This window comes from Alosa sapidissima, chromosome 20 (assembly GCF_018492685.1).
Source record: "Alosa sapidissima isolate fAloSap1 chromosome 20, fAloSap1.pri, whole genome shotgun sequence".
Lineage (NCBI taxonomy): Eukaryota > Metazoa > Chordata > Actinopteri > Clupeiformes > Clupeidae > Alosa > Alosa sapidissima.
Window position 1 is genome coordinate 27,770,802 of NC_055976.1, and position 14,159 is coordinate 27,784,960.

The 14,159-nt window shown below is 44.1% G+C and overlaps 1 pseudogene; it reads left to right on the top strand.

Annotated features, from left to right (window-relative positions):
* LOC121693827 overlaps positions 1-4,541 on the top strand; it is a 108,161-nt pseudogene extending 103,620 nt beyond the window's left edge.
* The last annotated feature ends 9,618 nt before the right edge of the window (positions 4,542-14,159 follow it).

The window sequence follows — 14,159 nt, forward strand, 5'->3', positions numbered from 1 at the left end:
CACGCGCGCGCGCGAGCGCCCATGCATACACGCATACACGCACACACACAAATGCGCGTGCATGCATGCATGCATGCATGTATGCATACATACACACACACATGCACACAAATACACACGCATGCAAGCACGCACACGCATACTAAACCTCTCTTTCTCTCTTTCTCTCTCTCTCACTCATTACTCACACATACACATACTCAGATGTATATGCACAAACGTGTACGCAGACACACTCACCCACAGGCATACGCAAGCCACACAGACACCACATCCCCATACACACATACGTGCAAGGATATGCACAAAAGTATGCCACAAAAGCACAAAGTCATTCACAGATGCACACACACACACACAGACAACAGACACAGACACACACACACACAAACACACACACACACACACACACACGCACACACACACACGCACACACGTGCCACACGCATGCACGCACGCACGCACACGCGCACACACACACATAGACACACAGACACACACACACACACACACACAGATACACACATCTGCTCACTACACATGCAGGCTTCACCTCAGGCCTGCTTTCACACAGTTGAAGACTTCAGAAATAATTAAAGTTGTTTAATTATAATGGATAAATTACTTCAGTGTGAATTCGACACTGACTCCGTTATTAACAATTACCACACCACGCGTGGGGATTAATGAATTGTAAAAGAAAATCCACGCAAACCTTGGGACGATGCCGCAAGGGCCTCCCTGCCTTCATTTTGACCAGAAACAGGATGTTTTATCCAGAATAAAAATGTATTATGAACTAATCATTGTGCAGTCTTCAGAAAAGGAAAAAGAAAAAAGCCTCCCAGGTATATTGTGTCACCTACATCGGCACGATTAGCATGCAAAATGGAGTGAATGGAGTTTTTTTTTTTCCTAATGAATCCATTGTTTCATTAACTGACTAACATACAATACACTCCAATGCAATCGAACTTAAACGGTGTGTGTGTGTTCCAGGTTAACTCGCGTAACTCCAACAGTGTCTCCCCCTCGTGGCTACGTCCCAAGCTCCACACCGCAGCAGTCCAACTACAACACCATCACCTCCACCATGAACGGCTACGGAGCAGGCATGACCAACCTGGGGGTCCCTGGCTCACCCAGCTTCCTCAACGGCTCCTCCGCCAACTCCCCCTACGCACGTAAGTCACACACACTCACACACTCACACACACACACACACACACACACACACACCACACACACACACTCACTCACGCACACACACACACGCACTCACGCACTTCACTCTCACGCTCGCTCTTACTCTCTCGTTGTGTTACCTGGCTGTCAGTTGACTCTTGATAATGCAGGGCTTCTTATTCTAACTTACGGCTACCCTTGAAAAAAAAGGGTTTTAAATGTGCAGAAAATTAGTTTGCTCTTGGTATGTGTGTGTTGACACTGGACCAGAGACTCAGAAAGAACTGGACAGTCGATCAGTCGCCAGTTAGAATAGCTATGCTAAACTATGCCACCTCTATCAAGACTGCTTTTGAGTTTTAAAACATAATCTTTTAGCTTTTAGTGAATTGTGAACTGAGATCAAGTGTGGGCCAGGTGTCAGGTGTACCCATCTGTGTATGCTGTACCATTCTGGAACGTTCTGTGTTCTCACTGTGGAGATCCTCCATCAACTCTTAACTGCCACTCTCGCCTCTCCCATCGCTCTCCTCCACTAACACATTAACATCCTCCTCATGCTTCTTCTCACCCCGGGCACTGAGCCCTAGTCCAGACTGTCCCCCACTGTCTCAGGGCTAACATGCTCTAACGTGAACCCCCCTTATGTGTGTTGGGCTCCACCGACTGTGACCTGTGCTAATGATCAGTGTCAGTCTATTTTGTTTGGTAGAGGTGATTTGACTTGTTCTGAAAAGGCAAGACAAGTTGATTTTTTTGATTTTTAAGTAACAGAAACATGTGTTTGCCATTGAAGTATATGTATATAAGATTTAGATTTAAAAATTCCAACAAAGATGATTTATTTAGTGAATAGTTGTGGTGGACCTTCAGATCTTCAACAATGTCTGTTGTTATATGTTTATAATACCATGATAAGATTTAAATGGTTGAGTTTATTTTCTGTATACATTGTAAGTTGTATTTCCCCCTTGCTTTATTCATCCTCACTGTACTTATGAAACTAGCTCATAAGGACCCATTTGTGTATTCTTCCATAAGCAAATAACTGGGCTATTTAAATTGGTCCTACATTCAAAACTCAAGGCTACTTCAGCTAAAGTGGGCGTGAAGCAGCTTTTCTCAGGACATGCTCTGACTGCATACCTCTCTTACTAACAACCCAGATTAACCCTCAAGACAGTGCATGGAACATGACGACACTTTAATGTGCAAGAGTGAAATGACATTTTATGCAACGTGTAGCTTTAGCATATCATCACCCACAATAAAAAAAAATAGAGTGAAACCAACATACAATTTAGAATGAAATACAGTAGTTATCTGTTGCTTTGTGGGGTAGGGGGGGGAGGGCAGGCGATAGAAGGGGCTCAGTGATGGAGACTGAACACAGTTTCTCCTCAGCCCCTCTCGTCCCCAGTGGTGTTAGAGGTGTTTTCAGACAAAGTTATGGATCAACTTTGCCCTCCCAGTAGCTCCCGCTCCCCCCCCCCCCCCCCCCCCCCCGTTTCATGGTTGCCCCTCCCTCTTTCCCTCCCCCTGCATCCTGCATCCTCCATCTTACCAGTAACAGCATCCTCCATCTTACCAGTAACAGCATCCTCCATCTTACCAGTAACAGCTGCATGAGTGGCCTGTGCTCGTCTCCATTCCTTCTGTACATATCGGCCTGTCTGTCTGCCTGCCTGCCTGTCTGCCTGTCTGCCTGCCTGTCTGCCTGTCTGTCTGCCTGTCTGCCTGTCTGTCTGCCTGCCTGTCTGTCTGTCTGCCTGTCTGTCTGTCTGCCTGTCTGCCTGTCAGTCAATGTTTTGCTGCCTGTCACCCACAATAGCCCACAACTGGTGGCATTGGCCTCTTCACCCCCCCCACCTCCTCCTCTTCTACCTAATGCACCTCCACCCTCTCTCCTCATCCTCCATCACCTCCTCCATCACCTCTCTTCTCCCTCCCCTCTCTTCTCCTCCTCCTCCTCTTCTACCTTATGCACCTCTCTTCTCATCCTCCATCACCTCTCTTCTCCACCACCTCCTCCCTCCCCTCTCTTCTTCTCCTCTTCCACCTCCTCCTCTTCTACCTTATGCACCTCCATCCTCTCCTCCACCACCTCCTCCTCCTCCCCCACCTCCTCCTCTTCTACCTTATGCACCTCCATCCTCTCCTCCACCACCTCCTCCTCCTCCCCCCACCTCCTCCTCTTCTACCTTATGCACCTCCATCCTCTCCTCCATCACCTCTCCTCCTCCGCCACCTCCTCATCCTCCACCTCCTCCGCCTCCACCACCTCCTCCTCCATGGCTGGCCCTCTCTCATTCTCTCCTGTCCATATGATCTCTGCAGTCAAACAGAAGAGTGCCTTCGCCCCCCGTCGTGCGGCCACAGACCTCCCCGCCCCCCACCTGCACCGGCACCAATGGGAGCAGCCTACAGGGTGAGCACCCCCACCCCCTACCCCCCTCCCTCTTGCCTCTCTCCTGCTTTTTTCGGGCCACTTCCACCCCCTGAGGAAAAAAGAAAGGGTGTGTGTGTGTGTGTGTGTGTGTCTGTGTCTGTCTGTCTGTATGTATGTGTGAAAGACAGAGAGTGAGCAAATGGGATGCAGTTCAAAATCTTGCATCAGTTGTGTTCCACTAGTGATGCTGTGCTGAGGTCAAAGTTGATCCATAACTTCAGAGTTTCTAGAATATTCCAGCTTGTCATAATACTGTTTATTTCAAAAGCAAAATGAATGCACTGACTTTTGACTGCAGTTGGTCCCTGAAAATTATCTATTTGATGTTATATGAATGTGAAACTGACATTAAAAATCTCTAATTGGATATGCCCTTTCATTAACATGCAATCATCATGGGTAAAGCACTCTCTTAATGGACTCAGATCCTGAGGTGATATGTAATATTAAATGTTAAGTGATCTGGGTAATTTGGCCAGTTTGGCAAAATTGAATTTCATGATATATGCTATTAAGTTTATGATATGTTTCCCCCCTCCCTTTAACCTCTATTCCAACTGATCCCTGTCATTCAGTGTTGATACGATCAATTTTATCTCACATTTTTCATTTCAACTCTTGTCCTCTCCCACATTGCACAAAATGTCACGCATGGTGAAATAACAAGCAGGGGAAAAGAAAATGGTCAACATCGAAAAGATAACCTATATTTTTATGTTCTTTTTTTCTCTCCTCCTCCCTTTCCCCTTTCAGCTATGACCGGACTCATAGTGCCCCCCATGTAAAAAGGGAGGACTGCCCTTTGAAGGCTTTTATTGTGCCCATGACAAACTCACTGGCCCAAGAACTCCCTCCGACAGCAGCTTATCAAATACCATCATCCCACTGAGGAGAACGATGAACAAAAAAAGAAAGAAAGAAAGAACACCCTTTACACCTGGACAACTGAGAGAAAAAAAGAACAATGAAAAAGAAGAGCTAGAAGAGAAAAAAAAAGAAAGAAAAATTCACCTGGCAACCAGTGCCCCTGGCAACCAGTGCCCCTGGAGTCAGTAGGTTATGTTTGTGTTGGTCTTTTGCCTTCATCGCCATTTTTTTTGTTTTGCTTCCCTTTTTATTGGGGGTGGGGGGGGGGGGGGTTCTTCTGCGTGGATGCTGAGAAGGCTGATGCTTACACTCTTGTCACCAGATGGCATTTTTGTGCATTCAGTGATGTTGTACGGGTAGGACTATCTGAGACGCTATCGCACCGCAGACTGTGTGCCGTGGCTTTGATATGTAAACGGGCCCCCCTTTACTGTGAACTGGGTGGGCTTACGGCTCAGTCGTGAATGGAGGACAGACTTCTCTCTCTCTCTCTCTCTCTCTCTCTCTCTCTCTCTCTCTCTCTCTCTCTCTTTCCTTTTTCCTTTCTCTCTCTCTCTGCTTCATATCTTTGTGCTGTTCCTATCATGAGAAAACAGAGGATGTCAAAACATGAAGTCCATCCAAAATTAGAACAAGGAAATAAAATGAACAAAAACAAATGGAACAAACTGGGGTTGGGGAACCTGATCCACTGGATCCCATAGGATAAAAATACAGACTTTGTCTTTTTTCTAAAAAAGTTCTCCCACACACACGTCAAAAAACACCAAACCACTGCAAATCAAATTTTGTTTTGTCAGCAGTTGTCCAGGATTCAGAATGTCATATTTGTAAATGGACTACAAGTCCGACATTCAGCCCACAAAGGGAGAAAAAGAATTTGAATTCAGGTGAGGAAGACACACAAGCCTTTGTTCATATCTAACGAAAGCCAGGGAATTCCCTTGTCTGGGATGTCAATCATTTTTAAAATCAAATTGTCAAAGTAGGTGCAGTACATTTGAAGGTATGTGGGATCGGTAGATTTTATCCAAGAATGCTTGATGCAGTTTTAATCACATTTAGGTACTGGAGTTTATTGTTGACCTTCCTATTGTGCTTTTTTTGTATGTATTTATAAAATATGTTTTGGGATTGATTTGGTGATTTAGGCCTGAATAATAGTATCAAATATATATGTAAACACATTTGATGTCTTAATACCTTTTAGATATTGTAAAAAGAGTGAGGAAGTAATAACAATAATAATGAATTACACATTTTTGTAAAAACAAAAACGAATGAAGTCTAGACATTACCAGGTCACCCTGTTTTTTTCAAAGCAGGATGGAAGCTCATCCACTTTTGTAAAAACAAAACAAAAGACATTTTTTTCTGATTCAATATTTAACTTTTTTTGTAAACAGCATTTGTGTTTTCCTTGGTCTTCTTGTTGTTTGTGTGTTTAATGTGAAATGTGTATAATCATAGTTATCTCTTGATGCACTATTTTAGTTGGGGCACTTATGAGAGCAATGCATCTTAGCAGAGAAAAGAAAACAAAAAAATGTAAAGAAAAAAAAAGAAAAAAAGTAATACAAATATGCACAGATATGTTTTCAACCATTTTTGGATTGAATTAGTCTTTTCTTTTTTTGGTCATAATAGCTAAAATGGCTACACTTTCATCATGTGAATTTTTTCTATATTTCTAAAGCTTTCCCATAATATTCCCTACTCAATGTAAGGTTACTTTCTTAGATTAGACTCTTCTCATCACTCGACTGCTTATTATCTGGTTCATCCCCCATCAGAACTGTAAACCCCAGATCTCAACGTTGTATTTTTTATTTTAATTTTTTTTTGTGAAGACGAATGTAACATTCTTGTTTGTAAAGAATCATAGCTGCACAGATTTTTTGAAACCTGTCGAAAAATGTCCGCAGGAGGAGGGGGATGGGGGGGTGGGGGTTGCTCAGAGACATGACCACCACTTCCCTCTCTTCCCATTCAAGCGTTCCACTGATGTTTATTGTTGTTGTTGGTGATGTCGTTGTTATCGTTGCTCACACTCTGTACCATCTTACTTATGCAATCTGTATTTACTGTAATGCAAGCAACTGTCGTTCCACTTCTCTGTGGGGTAGTTGTGTGATCAAAATAAAAAGAACAAAAGATAATTGATGCCTTATAATAGACTGTGCTCCAGCCCAAGCTTTTTCTGTTGTTTTGATATGCTACGATTACAAATTACAAAAGGTGGTCTTAGACACTTGTCAGCATTCTTTGCTTCAGTGTGAAAATATTTATGGTTGTAATTTGACTGATAGACTCTCAGAGGTCTCACAGTAGTTTTCTTGAGTAGCATATTTTGTTATTTGGGGGATTTTGTTTTTGGACGTATAGGGACATACACAATTTTTGTACATGTTTTTTGGAGGAGTCTTGATGCTGAAATGAAAATGCATACAATATCAGAATTCCATGTGTATTTGAATAGTCAGCAACAACGGCAACATACTGTATGTCTGTATATTTTGTAAATGACCTGGCTTGTGGGGACACAAGGACCTGATGTCACTGTCTTGGATGTGTGTGTGTGTGTGTGTGTGTGTGTGTGTGTGTGTATGCACAAGAGTGAGCGCGCGGGAGAGGGCGAGGGCTGTTTGTGTGCTGTGTGTTTCTCTGTGTGTGTGTGTGTGTGTCTGTGTGTGTGAACTGTGTGTATGTCCCACTACAAAATTATTTCTATGTCAAGAGGCAATGTGAATTATGGAACAGTCATGTGAGTACATGACAGAAAACACAGGAAATCAGACATGACATTGCCCTGTTGAACTGAAAACATTTGAATTCAATATCACGGCTCTCACGAAAACAAGGCTACATTTCCGACTCAAAACCACACTTAACTGTACAAACTTCTTCACATTCCCTGTATCCATTTCACCCATGGATTGAGTTTTGTTCTAGCTTGTGAAAATATTTTTGTCATAGCTGTAGAGAACTGGCTTCTGATTCCTTCGTTTTCAGCAGATGTTTTTGAAACTGCAGACTGCTCTGATTTCCCCCCCTCCAATGTTAAACTCAAAGTGAAAAGGGGAAAAGGTACTGCATCTTTGTGAAATATGAAATATTATAACAAAGTATATAAAAAAAGCACAATGTTTAATTCTTGTCTTTAGAATTCAAAATGGGTCAGAAGCACCCTCCTTTCATTTTCCTGTCAATTACCATTGCTGTAAATAGGATGCATGTTTTTTTCCCTGTGACTCAGTGCTTTTGTACAGAAACTAATAAAGATTACATTTGGCTTGAAATCCACCTGATCTTGTGGAGTCTATCCTTCTGGAACTATATTAACATTCATTTGTTAACTCATGGCTTTTTTAATGCGTCTGTGGTTTGGACAAATTATATAAATAAAAAATAAAAAAACAAGTCGTGTTTAATGTGCTATCTCCCTGCATGGGGTTAGTGCAATTCAGGCCGGCTATAGCCCCTCTTTTTTTCCCCCCCTGATTCACAAGAAACTTTCCAGAGATGCTCATCCTTCCAAGGCTCTGACCTCTCGCTCTGGAGAGCTTGCCAGCGCTCCTCAGTCGATGGGACATATTTTTGAAACACCGTCCAAAGACTACATTCAATATTTTAAAGCTTTTGGCCGCTGCGCCTTCCGGACAGGAGATCCTGAAAAGATGTGTCAACCTTTTCAGGTCAGAATCAATCACTCTAAATCAGATTCAAACATGCCAAGCTCGCTGGACTTTCGGTAGGTTTACATATTTTGTAGAGGGAAAAGAGCAGTATGATTGTGGCCCAGATATTTGATTAATAATGATAGGCTGGACGCGGGCTAAAGTGACCTGTACTTGCCTTCAGTGCACAGACCCCACCTTCAGTTCCAGGTGTGTGTAGGCTGCCACGATCTCTCTGTCCATGGGTGCATGTATGTAAGCCAAGATGCCGGTTTTGCTCATTTAATTGTGTGTGTGTGTGTGTGTGTGTGTGTGTGTATGTATGCACAAATGCACGTGGCATTGTCCATGCATATGTCTTTGTTGTGCACAAGGCTGCTGTTGTGTGTTATGCACATTTGCACATACACAGTTTCAAGTATTTTAAACAGACACAGGGGTGTGGCTGTGCATGCTGTTTGAAGCTGGTCCTCCTTTCGTCATTTGGCTGGTGTGTGTGCTTGTGTGTTTGTGTGTGTGTGTGTGTGTGTGTGTGTGTGTGTGTGTGTGGTTGGGTCTTAGCGGCGTCTTTGATGCCATTAGATAGCGCTAAGCCCTAAGTCCAGTATCTGGGCACCCGCTCCTGGGCAGGATGTCTGCACCGTGTCCGACCTGCTCGTGGGAGGATCAGAGCACAGGGTCTCTAGGGCACGGTGCAGGGGCCTATCAGAGCACAGGGTCTCTAGGGCACCGTGCAGGGGCCTATCAGAGAACAGGGTCTCTAGGACATGGTGCAGGAGCAAGGGCTCTACTGGAAACAACTGATTGAGAGTGTGCACACACACACAGACAGACACACACACACACACACACACACAAACACGCACACACAAACACACACACACAAACACACACACACACACATACACACACACACACACACACACACACACACACACACACACACACACACGCGCGCGCGCACACACGCACACACGCACACACACACACACACACAGGTTTGCGGTCAAATGCAAAAGGAGGAGCAATGTAATAATAATAAAAGATATATCATTTCGGTTTGTGGTCAAATGTGAGAGTAAATCTTTCAATCTTCAAAAAGTTGAAAGTTCTACCTGTCCCAGAGGCTATAACCTGACCTTAACTCATTTACCGTCCAGAAGGTCATACCCTGTGAATTGAAAGAGCGTTGACCTTTCCCCTGTATCTAATCTCAGGCACCGCAGTGGACGCTACTCAGCTGTTGGTGGTCTGAAGGAGTCCAACTGCAGGAGTCATGCAGACCATTCTGATACTCACAGTATTATATGAACTCAAATGGAAACAGTTATGCAATATATAAACTCATAAAATAGCATGTGTGTGTGTGTGTGTGTGTGTGTGTGTGTTGAAAATAATGTATATGTTAGAATAAATGCATAAGGAAAATAGTCTTTAGTAGCATTGTGATTATGCTCAACAATGACAGACAATTACCGGTAATATTACATACCATCATGTTGTTAAACTGGATTGAAAAATTGAAAAAAATCTGTCAAGTTTACGTGGGGAAGGAGATATTAGCTGAGGAGTGCTCAGTAATAGATGGCAGGCCATGAAACATGTAAGGGATAATGTATTGTCCGCCGGTAATTATCAGAAAATAAGTCCCGACAGGGAGAACAGAACCCCGACACGCATTACCGGCGGACAATACATTATTCCGCTTATTACACGGCTACTTGTCAAAACAAGAAAAGAAACCTAACACAATGGGTCTTTAAAAATGATTTTGCTACCGCGTTTGTGTCTTCCGCTGACAAAATAAATAGTTCGCCACACAGATAGAACTTGACAGTTTCAGGCGTTGCGTGGCAACGTCTTACTAGCTTACTTTCCCTTTCAATGAAATTCCATTGCAATAAGCGAACGGACGTCTTGCGGAGGGATATGAAAGACGTTAATCAACCCATTGCCATTGACAGCGGTGATTATATACTTTGCCGGTGATTTATGTAGATTTAACATAGGCCCGAACGTTGGGAAGGCCCATTCATGTGAATGTAACTTTCTGCAGCACTCTGAAGAGCCGTGTAATAAGACCTGTGTTCCTCACGCACCCAGTCGTCTGGCTGAAGGCCCATTCACACCAAGAACGATAACGATAACTATAACTATAACCATAACGATAAAAGCGTTCACACTGAACAACGATAAACAAAGTCTCTCATTGTGTTAATAAATGTGAGGGCTAAAATTCGATGGGTTCTGATTGGCTATTAGCATTTTATCGTTGTGAAAATCGCTCTGAAAGTGATCCCCAACGATATCGTTCTTCATGTCGTTATCGTTATAGTTTATGTGTGAACGTCGTCATTCATATTAACGAGAACGATATTTATTTATAATTATCGTTATCGTTATCGTTTTTGGTGTGAATGGGCCTTAAGGCACGCCATCAGACGACAAGAGCGCGGTCGCAGATGTGTCCTGCATGTGTGACGTCCTGCAAGCCGGTGCTGGAGCAGGCCGCTTGCCTAGCAGGAGGGCCAAAGCCCTTAAACTTTCAAAATAATAGCTCACATAGTTTGAAATCAAGCCGCAGACAAAAAAAAAAAAAGACAGAGGAAACCTTGAGTCTGAGAAAATCCGATTCTCCGCAGGTGTGCATGTGTGTGAGCAAAAATGTGTGCGTGTGTGTGTGTGTGTGTGTGTGTGTGTGTGTGTGTGTGTGTGTTTTGCAGAGAGAGTGAATTGGATGTCATTATGTCATTCCATTCCACATGCACAGCACATCTGCACACACACACTCCTAAACACTCAGGAATTAGAGCGTTTCCTGTGTGCTTATGATGTCAGAGTGACAACACACAACGTGGACTATGGATCGCACAGGTTTGGAGGAGTTCTACTCTGTGAGGATGTATGTGTACTGTATGTGTGTGTGTGTATGCGCGTGTGTGTACGTGTGTGTATGTGTTTGTGTTTGTGTGTGTGTATGAGCTTGTGTGTGCGTGTGTGTGTGTGCTCGTTTGCGTGTGCGTGCGTGTGTGCATGTTTATATGTTTGAATGTCTGTGTGTCTGCATGTTTATACTGTATATATTTGTATATGTAGGTGCATATATGTGTGTATACACTATATACATACTGTATATTACATGTACTAAAATTTCCTTCGGGATGAATAAAGTATCTACAGTATCTATCTATCTATCTATGTATGTGTGTATGCATATACACATTAATGTATTTTGAGAGTGTGTGTATGTGTAAGTGTGTGTTGTGTGTGTGTATGTGTAAGTGTGTAAGTGTGTGGTGTGGGTGTGTGTAAGTGTGTGTGTGTGTGTGTGTGTGTGTGTGTGTGTGTGTATGTGTATGTGTAAGTGTGTGGTGTGTGTGTGTGTGTGTGTGTATGTGCAAATGTGTGTGTGTGTGTATGTGCAAGTGTGTGTGTGTGTGTGTGTGTCACTGTGTGTGTATGTCTCTCTCTCTCGGTGTGTGTCTCTCTCGGTAAAAAGCCGCGCGCTGGAGCAGAATGACAGGGGACTGTAAGTCATCCCGCACAGGAAACAGCCCCCGGGGGCCCCTCAGCCTGCGATGACATCGGAGCCCCACGCCAGCTCTGCACAGTTCAGGAGGTATGTAAATCACCCGTGCAAAAGTTCAGCCCGCGCCGGCCAGCTTTTCCTGGGAAGCGCGATGCTGGAGGAGCTTTGGAAATATCATGTTGGCCCATCAAAACCATGTGTTGGACAACGAGGACCCTGTCTGAAGAGAGCACATATTTCAGCGAGCGTTTGGGATACCTCCATCCATACACTGTACATGAAGAGCAAGGGAGAGAGAGAGAGAGAGAGAGAGAGAGAGAGAGGGAGAGAGAGAGAGAGAGAGAGAGAGAGAGAGAATGAGAGAGAGAGAGAGAGAGGAAGGGAGAGAAATAGAGAAAGGGAGAATGAGTGAGGGAGTGGGAGAAAGAGAAAGTTTCCCCTCCCATGCGTCACTGATACTGTTACAGTACCAAACAGCAAATAGCCTTAACAGGTGTTTGTTATTTATAAGTCATCCATCATTCCTGTCAGGGCCCGATCCTGATTTTGATCAGGAGAAACAGTGAGACGCCTGTGGGGGCCTTTAAGGCATGGAGCACTTGTCAGAGAACTGATCCTGTACAAATAAGATGCCAGGTCATGTCCCCCAAGACGTGGGCCCCTCGCCATCAGATGTGCTTTTAATGTAGCATTTCTTCCTTTTTTTGTTTCATCTCTTCTTTTCTTTTTCCAAAATAAAGTTTGAATACGCGTAACTGCATAAATGATTATACACGCCACTGACTGCACACTTGTTGGTCTTCCTCCTGTTTGCAACCCACCCCCAACACCACCCCATCACCACCCCAACCCGATCAACCCCCACCTTCGCTGCTGAGAAGTGTTACAGGCTCGTTTGCAGTGTTCACCACAGCTGTCCCCACGTGTGTGTCTTGTTCGCACGGTTCACAGCTCCTGGCGTGTCGCACAAGGCACTTGCAGGTGAAACGCAGGATCACTTGTCACCAACGTACGCAAATTCTTTTAAAGAGTAGGTTGTCACTGAGCGATATGCACATAATCACAATTGCAGCACAGCAGTCGCCAGGTACCACTCCCCTCTAAAACCTCACGTACGTGTCACTATTAAAGTATTGAAAAAGTCATCATTTCTTTTCATCTCAAGGGAATTCATGACGAGAGGGGGTTCAAAAAAACGAACCTACGCAGGTATCACTTCATAATTTACGCATGTATGGACACTATATTCAACACACCACATACATACTGTAGTGTGATATCCATTTTGCAGGTTCAGATGCATAGATACTGTATAATCTATATCAGCGGTTCCCAAACTTTTTTCCCCGCGCACCACCACCTACATCCTGACTCAGCTCGTGTACCCCCACCATCCGACACATAAAAATGTAACACATTCTATTGACGCATTCCAGGCATCATGTTTAATTAGCCGCCCTACATGAAAACAAAATAGATAGATAGATAGATAGATACTTTATTGATCCCCAGGGGAAATTCAAGAATCAAAATGTGCAACTGGTCTATGAGCTCTCACATTAAAAAAAAAACAGTGTGGAGAACAACATTATGAAACACAAAGAACAAAAAGAACATAGGCTTAAGATTTTTAACACTTTTCCGACATTGCACTTTTCATCTCGCATAGCCCCTAGTGGAAGCTTGCGTACCACAGTTTGGGAATCCCTGCTCTATACCACCATCATCATTACGGAGAATGATATTATCAGATGGCTAATCCCCATTAGGAGCTGTAGTGTGTGTGGTGCAGGGGCGTAGTGACCGGGTCAGGGAGTGGAGCCTAATTGTGAGTGTCGTTGGGTTTGCTTTGTGAGCTCCACCATGGAGGCTGGAGCTGCCGCAGCGGAGCCCCAGTGACAGGCCTCCCGGGCCAGGGGAACTCGATCGCATCGATATGGAGAAGGGGGGTCAGGGAGGGGCGTAGGGTTCAGTTACTACCACACCCCCTCAAGATCAACACATCCCAGGACCCCTGTTTGAGAGCAGAGAGAGAGAGAGAGAGGGAGAGGGAGAGAGAGAGAGAGAGAGAGAGAGAGAGAGAGGAGAGAGAGAGAGAAAAAGAGAAAACATCTCTTTGTTTTGTGCTTGCTTTGTGCTTTTATTTCCCCCGCCGCGAGAATGCTTAAGTGTGCTGGACCTCAGCTAGTTTGTTGTTTGCTCGAAGATATGAGCCTCAGCCACAGCACACACCTCTCGCCGAGCTGAATAAAACGCCAAAAAGGAAAACAGCAAAAGTACACTTTACACCTGTTTCCCTTTTTCATCTGTCTTCATTTTTCTGAGGGAGGCAGGATGTTTAGCTTGGCTGCGACCTGCCCCATGACTTAATCCCTGGGTGCTATTGTTAAGTTTTCAAGAAAATAATGAAAACCAAATGTGGCATGGGACCCGGGATTGAGTTTCAAGCCTG